General features: G+C 43.5%; 1 protein-coding gene across 4 annotated transcripts in view; it reads right to left on the bottom strand.

The window, feature by feature from the left end:
• PPIG (peptidylprolyl isomerase G) overlaps positions 1 to 6,964 on the bottom strand; it is a 29,589-nt gene extending 22,625 nt beyond the window's left edge. The window contains exons 1-2 of one of the 4 annotated variants that reach the window (XM_030018964.1): positions 6,789 to 6,964; positions 1,587 to 1,651 (exon numbers count right to left, since the gene is read on the bottom strand). The gene's annotated coding sequence lies outside the window, so the exon portion shown is untranslated. Of the gene's footprint in view, positions 1 to 1,573; positions 1,652 to 6,348; positions 6,371 to 6,788 lie in introns of those variants that run through there. The other 3 variants (XM_030018963.1, XM_030018962.1, XM_030018966.2) reach the window with 3 other exon arrangements.
• Positions 6,965 to 7,188: the final 224 nt, after the last annotated feature.

Consider the following 7,188-nt stretch of genomic DNA (forward strand, 5'->3'; position numbering starts at 1 on the left):
TGTGTAATGAATACATTAATTCATACAAGCCAGAGACACGTCAAAAGCAGCAGGCTTGCCTCAGTCTGCTTGCTCCTCTCCTTGAATTACTATTTCTCTTTTATTAGCACAACAAATTTTGAGGCCAGACAGAGAAACAAATGGAGAAAACACCTGTAGCTGAGAACTTTGATGTTGTCAAGTTAGCAGAAGGCTGACCAGCTCACCACACTGCTGCACAAACTCTGGGGCAGTGCAAGGAAGGTAGCAGCGTGGGCAAGGGAAGGGAGATGAGACAGGTGGGAGGTGACAGACTGCCTTCAGAACTGAGACCAGCCCAAAGGACAGCCATGGACTCACACGTCAGCAGCAGAATAGACTATACAGCTGCACAGACGGGCAGGGGGATATTTTGTCCTAGGAAACCTCTCAGAATAAATGCTACAATAAATATTGTTTGGTGGTAGCACTGAACTGAGACATCTAAGGACCAGTAGTACCACAACTGGTGGATCCATTGTACCCAAACTTTAAACATTTAGCTGTAGTGCTTGAGTGAGGAGGGATTTAACTCCTGCTTTACAGGCAACTGGCTTGAGAAATGTAGAAGTATATATAGTATATATACAGTATTTTAGCCAAAATAAATGCAAACTATCTTAACATGTGAAACAATTTTTATTTCCAACATTCATAATGATTAAAGCTAAATTGTAAAATAAATGTCAATATACCTACGTCAGTCAATTTTTAACTCTGTTTTGTAGAGAACAGGGTGGGAGAGAGAAGAAAGAAATAAAGAATTCTACCTGAATCCCTACTTTCAGCAACTTTTGCTCAACTTGATGTTTTTCTACCTCTACATTGTCTCATGAACAGTGGAACAAATGAAGTTTAGTCCGTGTTCTAAATGCTACCTCCAATGTCCACTTTCCCTAAATCCTCCAATAACATCCCCTAAATACCGGCTGCACTTGGTTCTAAATGACAGTTATGTCAACTGCTTAGTATGAACACCCTGACTGGACAAACACCAGGCCAAGTAAATATACCTAACTCTTGAACTGATACTGCCTAGTAAACCAGGCTAAAATATCAGTGACGTTTATCCTACCTACAAGTCAAGTAAGCGTTTCCTCTCCAATATACTTAAGTATCTTTTGCACAGTTATTACTTCAGACAGACCTTCTCCTGAAGTGTTACAGGGAAAACTACCGAGTTACAAATAATCCATAAACTATTAATTTCTATTCATGTATACCGAACACAATCTTGTACATACTGATCATTTAAAACTTGTCTGTATTAAAAGCAAGTACATGGGGTATGAATGTTAAATACAGAACCAACAAATCAAAACAATTTGAAAATACCAAGAATAAAGTCAGGAAATTACAAATAAAGCTTAATAGTACTATATGTCTAGTAATAATAGGGCTTACATGACTTGTGTGTTTATCTCTTCAAATTTATTTTCAATTAGAATGTGGATACGCTTAATCCACAATACTTTGCATTTTTTAAATTGTGAACTTGATGAAATTTTACTAGTGAAGGGAGGATGATTTTAAAGTCAACCCAAACTATACATACACACTGTACATACACACAAAAATGTACTATGCAGAATGGTGATCTTGAGAAGTCAGCTCACTTCTTCCTTCCAAAACTCTGTAAGAAAGGACAACATAACAACCCAAGTACTATCCTGAAATGTTCAAGCCATTCATCATTCTCAACCACCTCCTGTTTGAGAAGCATCTTACTAAGTAGAAACTATGCTCCCCCGCCTCGCAAAAACCCACCCCAAAACAAACAACCAAAACCAAAAAAACACTTCATTATATCTAAAAAAAGAGGCCTGTTTCTTTTATTTCTGAAAATGGAATTACAGTTCAGCTTAGAGAATATTTGTGTTTACTGACAAATACACCAAAAATATTTAGTCTTGTCAGAACAGCTGCATCCATAACCAATGCATCACCAGCTGTGTCCATCAGGGTTCACATCCCTTCACACCTCCATCAGCCCTTTTATTTTGTTCAAATACTTGCAGGATAAAGCTGGCCAATTCATGGCCAGGCTGCAGCCAGCTGTTCTCCTTCAAAATTATCTGTGCCAATGGAAAAAGATAACCGTCCCAAACTTTTCACAAGCATTTCTCTGCCAGAGATTATCACTCATACGTGTTGATATGCTTAAAAATACATCTTGGGGAACTATTTTCAAAATCACCTTTGCTAGCAATGATCTGGTAATAATACCGTTTAATATAAACTAGTTCCTTTTGACTGAAATGGGCTAGAAAGCACTCACAGATGCACACCAACTGAAGTATCAACGTGTCGTGCATCTCACAAGAGCTGATGGCAAGCAGCGATACAGTAGTATTTCCTAGTTTTATGAGGGGAAAACAAACACCTATATTTGTAACTATGTTGAACAGGTCATGGGACTACCTATTTGTTTCAGTCCCTGCGCAGGACAGAACAGATTTGGAGCAAAGAAGTATTCAGCAGGAAAAATATATACTGTGTCCTATTCCTTCACTTCTTTCTCTGTCATCAGCAATCCCCTATTTTTAATTTCTCCTTGACCTTGCCTGAGTATTTGTTTCCTTGCATCAATTTACAATTATCTTCTGCACCGGTCTTCATTCAATGCCCAAATGAAGTGAACAGTAAAGTGTATAAATTCACATTCCTAGCATTTTGTTTCAGGCCATCTACAAATGCAGGAAGACAAAACTACATTGATTTATACTGCAAAGACAGCCACCTGGAATCTTCAGAACTATATTTTTAAGCAAAACTTTGAGTCCAGAAAATGCAAATGCATGAAGTGAATACTGAATATCTATCACATTCACTAAGGCTGTGGTTCCAGTCACTTGAAGCCAATATAAATGTGGGCTGATACCAGAATGGAGGTCTCATACATCCACACGTTTAGCTTTCATACAGGTGGCCACCTAGCTGCATAAAACTACCTTTCTTCCCCCTCCAAGAAAAGATGTGACAACAGCGCATATCAGCTTAAAGTGACAGTGGAGCCATACTCTAAAAATATTGTATGTTCATTCCAGTATGGATTAAACTGGAAATGAATTTATGATTGTGAAATAAGAGACATGAAATTTTGTTCCTAGTTCCATTCCTGTGTCAGAGCTGCCAGCTGTCTTAGGATGATACTGAAGGTGCCAACAACAAAAATCCAACCAGCCCAACCTTCAATCTCCATCATTTCCTCAGCATTTTCTCCAAACACCACCATCTTTTCCTCTGTGTTTCACCATCAAAAAACTCTGAATTAGCAGCAATGACAACTAAGGAAATCCATTTTTTTTTCACTTTACTAATCAGCGCCACAGGATTTTCGTTGTCAGCAGAGCTAGGAATAAGGTACTGCACTTGAACACATATCAGTTTTAGGATGCTGTCTTTGCAATCACGTGGACTTAACACATCTATAAGAAAAGAAGAAAACATTTGCATTCTACGCAGGTCAATTAAATTTATGCAGGAACACTTTCTACTCATCATCAGAAATCGTATGTTATAGGTTTTCAACCTGACTGACCCTTCTAATGGTATTTAGAGGGAAAAAGCCAACCACAAAAAAGACTTTCAACATTTTTGCAGGCAAAAAGTGATTGACACCACTTTCCACCAGGCCTCCTTCTCTAGAATAATGCTACAAGTATTTTTTGGACAACTGACACAGTATTCCCCTCCCTGCCTCAAAAATAAAAAAAAAAAAAGAAAGAAAGAAATCAAATTAAGAGCTACCTGGCAATATCAACCATTGTCTTCCATGGATATAAGGCAAGACCCTACTATCCTCTTAGGGAGACTTAAGAAATTTAAGAAAATACCATCCTCGGATAGGTCCTGGCTAAATATGCAGTACATACTCCTAACACTACTGCACCGCTTAGTTCACTTATATCACCTTCAGTATGTTTTTTTGCAATTATTAACATGAATTTAGTCTTCTTGTACTAAAGAGTATAAGGAATACACACCCAGTTATAACATCTCAGCTGGGAGAATGTAACATTCAGCTGAGAAAGTAATAACATTCTCTTAAACTATTTAAACAGAAAGACAGTTTCCTACTAGATCATGCCCTTTGTTTTATCTTCCTAGGAAAGAGACACCTACACTGAAAAAGATGTTAAAATATCTAAATATCTAAATATCTAAAATATCTGTTGACACACTCTTGTCAATAGCAAGTAAAAAGCTTTGTTGTCAAGTATCTAATTTATGCAGAAAGTACTTTTTTTTTTTTTTCTGTTAAGATTTGTGAAAAAATACAGGTGTTTTCTCCCAGGTCTGTGCACCAATAAGTGCCTCTGGTGGTGTTCACTGCTCCCCCAGAAGCAGCAAAGAAATGTGTTCATTTCAATTTTACTATTAGTAACCAGAAAGTGGATTAGCATTAGGTCTGAAACCATGAGTTTATATTTTAAAAATTACAGAATGCTAAGAAAAAGCAAGTTTTAGCATTGTATGAAAGGGAGAAAAGCTTTTAAAGGGTCTAGTGTAATCTCCAAGCCATTTACCCATTAGGATCACAAACTAAATTTCAGAAGCAGCATCCCTTCACACCCTGTTACTGAAGATGAGAATAAAGCAAGACCATGCAACAGTAGGAGACAGTTCTTAATGCTGACCCATATTTGCCAACCATAACAAAAAAAAACTTGTTCTATCATCTTTTATTCTCACGTTCTCCTCCCTTCTCTACTACTTTAGCTCTAGATCCCTTCCCTGCCTCATCCCAACCTCCTACCTAAACCTCACTCCATTACAAGATGACCAGATTTGCTCCCTGGCACTCACTGACACTGCTTCCAAATGGAAGATGGCTCCTAAATGCACATGGCATGGAGGAGTGAACTGGTAGTGGAGACATCATGCTGCAGCAGAGTAAAATCCTCCATTGCAGTACATGTTCTTCACTCCAAATTCCCTCATAATCCACAGATTTTCTGAGATACTAAAGGGAAAAAAAAAAATAAATCTTCTGGTAACAGCTTGATGACTGCTTAGCTAACTAAAAAAAAAAAAAAAAAAATATTTCTGTTTCACAGAAGAGGACTGGAAAAATGGTAAGTCTTAATAAGAAATATAGTCTCAAAGGGTGGTCTCAGAGGATTACTGATGTTGGTATCCTTTACATGTTCCCCTTCAGATCTACTTCATATACAGGAAACTATACTTTTTCTCTCAGATGATTACTGATGTTGGTATCCTTTATATGTTCCCCTGCAGATCTAACATCATATGCAGGAAACTATACTTATTCTGAAATCTTTATAAATAATTTTTAAAAACTGATAAATCAAGCTCTGCAAGTTTAGATAAATTAATGCTTCATAAATCATGTGTAATTTCCATATTTTTCATCTTATTTTTATCATGGTAGCACCTAAAAATTTGAGTCATGCTGAACCCCAATGCATTAATGAATGGGAACAGTGAAACAAAATGGGGGAAAAAAGATAAAGAAAAAAAAAAAAAAAAAAAACCAACACAAAAACCCCACACAAAACCCAAAACACTTATCCCTGTCCAAAAGAGCAGCCTCTTCTGCAGACAACATAGAACAAAAACATGAAAAACAAAATATTCTTTCAGAAGAAAAGATACATCTTAGAAAATAGACCTTATGCAAAAGAAATGGTCTCATGTTCCTCTCAAAACAGGTCTCAGATGATTACTAAAATATAATTACCTTAACTAGTCAAATATTAGGCAACTATTTGCAAAAGTGACTTCTTTATCATCATGATGTAAGATACTTTCCTAATCGTGACTGAATTGTAAGGCAATGTTTAGCACTATAATAGATATTTTGTCCACAGTTTCAATAAACTATTCCTTTTTCTCATATGCCTCTCTCCTTCAAAGGCCCCTCGGTGACTCAAAAAACAATCATATATACACAGTACTTATAGTTAGGTCGTGGCTGCAAACAAAATGAGCCTGGGACTCATCACTCATAAAAATCTCATAAGTGCCTTAGGAAACCCTTGAAGGAGAGAGGCAGAGGACCCTCCTGCCAGCCGTGGTATCTCCTGTAGCCTCCGCTTCTCTAGGAGAGGCCTGCAGAGGGGACGAGAACATGTGGCACGCAGACAGCCCGGTTACTTCGCCTTCTAGGGGAGGAGGGAGGACTCATTCAAACTCCCGAGCAGGCACCGAGCAACACCGAGGCCGACCAGGGCGCTCGCGGCGGGCTGGCAGACCCGCGGCGTGCCCGGCCCGCGGCTCGTTAGGCTGCGGAGAAGCGATACCCGGCCTCCCAGACCCTACCACCTGCCGCAATTTTCGCCAGGCCCCGGCCGCCACTTCACCTACCCCTCCTGCTCCCACCTGCCTTCGGGCCCCGCTCGCAGCTTCTCACGCACGCCCCTTCCTCTCAGGGGCCCCCCTCACCCGGGATGCCCCGGCCGGCCCCTCAGGGCAGCGCCGGCCGCGGCCCGCCCGCCCGCCCTTCGCACACGGGCCGCCGGGCCTTGCGAGGGGGCGTGTGTGCGCGGGGAGCCGGCGCGGGCGACAGCGACTGCCCCACGCCCGCCCCGGAGCGGCGGCCGGGCCCGGGTAGTCCTCTCGGCGGGCCGGGGAGGGGCGGGGGCTCCCACCCCCGTCCGTCAGCGAGGCTTAGGCCCCGCGGCGCTGCGACCTCCACCCCCCCGAGCCCTCGGCGCCTACGCCGCGGCCTGGGCCGCGGCCCTCGCTCGGCCGCATGGCGACCGCGCCGGACCCTGGCGGTGCCCGGCTGCGGCGCCGGCACTCACCCCGCTCGCGGCCCGCGTCGCCCCGCGCTCCTCAGCGCCTCGCCGCCATGTTAGAGCTGGTGCGGCACAGACTGCGTCAGTGGAAGGAAAGGACGGGAGGGGGCGACCCGGGGGGCGGTGCGGCGGGGTGGGAGTGGGGGGGGGCGCGGAGGCGGGAGAAGCGGCACCCCGGCCCGGGAAGGGTGAGGGGGGTCGCCAGCCGCGGTACAGCCCGGGGAGGCGGCGGGGGCCGCTCGGAAGGAGCCGAAGCGGTTGGGGGAGGGGGCCGCCCGCCTCCTCGAGCTCGTCAGAGGCGCTCCGCCCCCTCCCGCCGCCCGGCCTGCCGGGGCGGCTGCCGCCTCGCGCCGCGCCGCCGGCCCCGGGCGCCTGAGGCGAGGCTGGTCGCAGCGCGGGAAGGCGC

This window comes from Aquila chrysaetos, chromosome 6, assembly GCF_900496995.4.
Source record: "Aquila chrysaetos chrysaetos chromosome 6, bAquChr1.4, whole genome shotgun sequence".
In the NCBI taxonomy this organism is placed as follows: Eukaryota; Metazoa; Chordata; class Aves; order Accipitriformes; family Accipitridae; genus Aquila; species Aquila chrysaetos.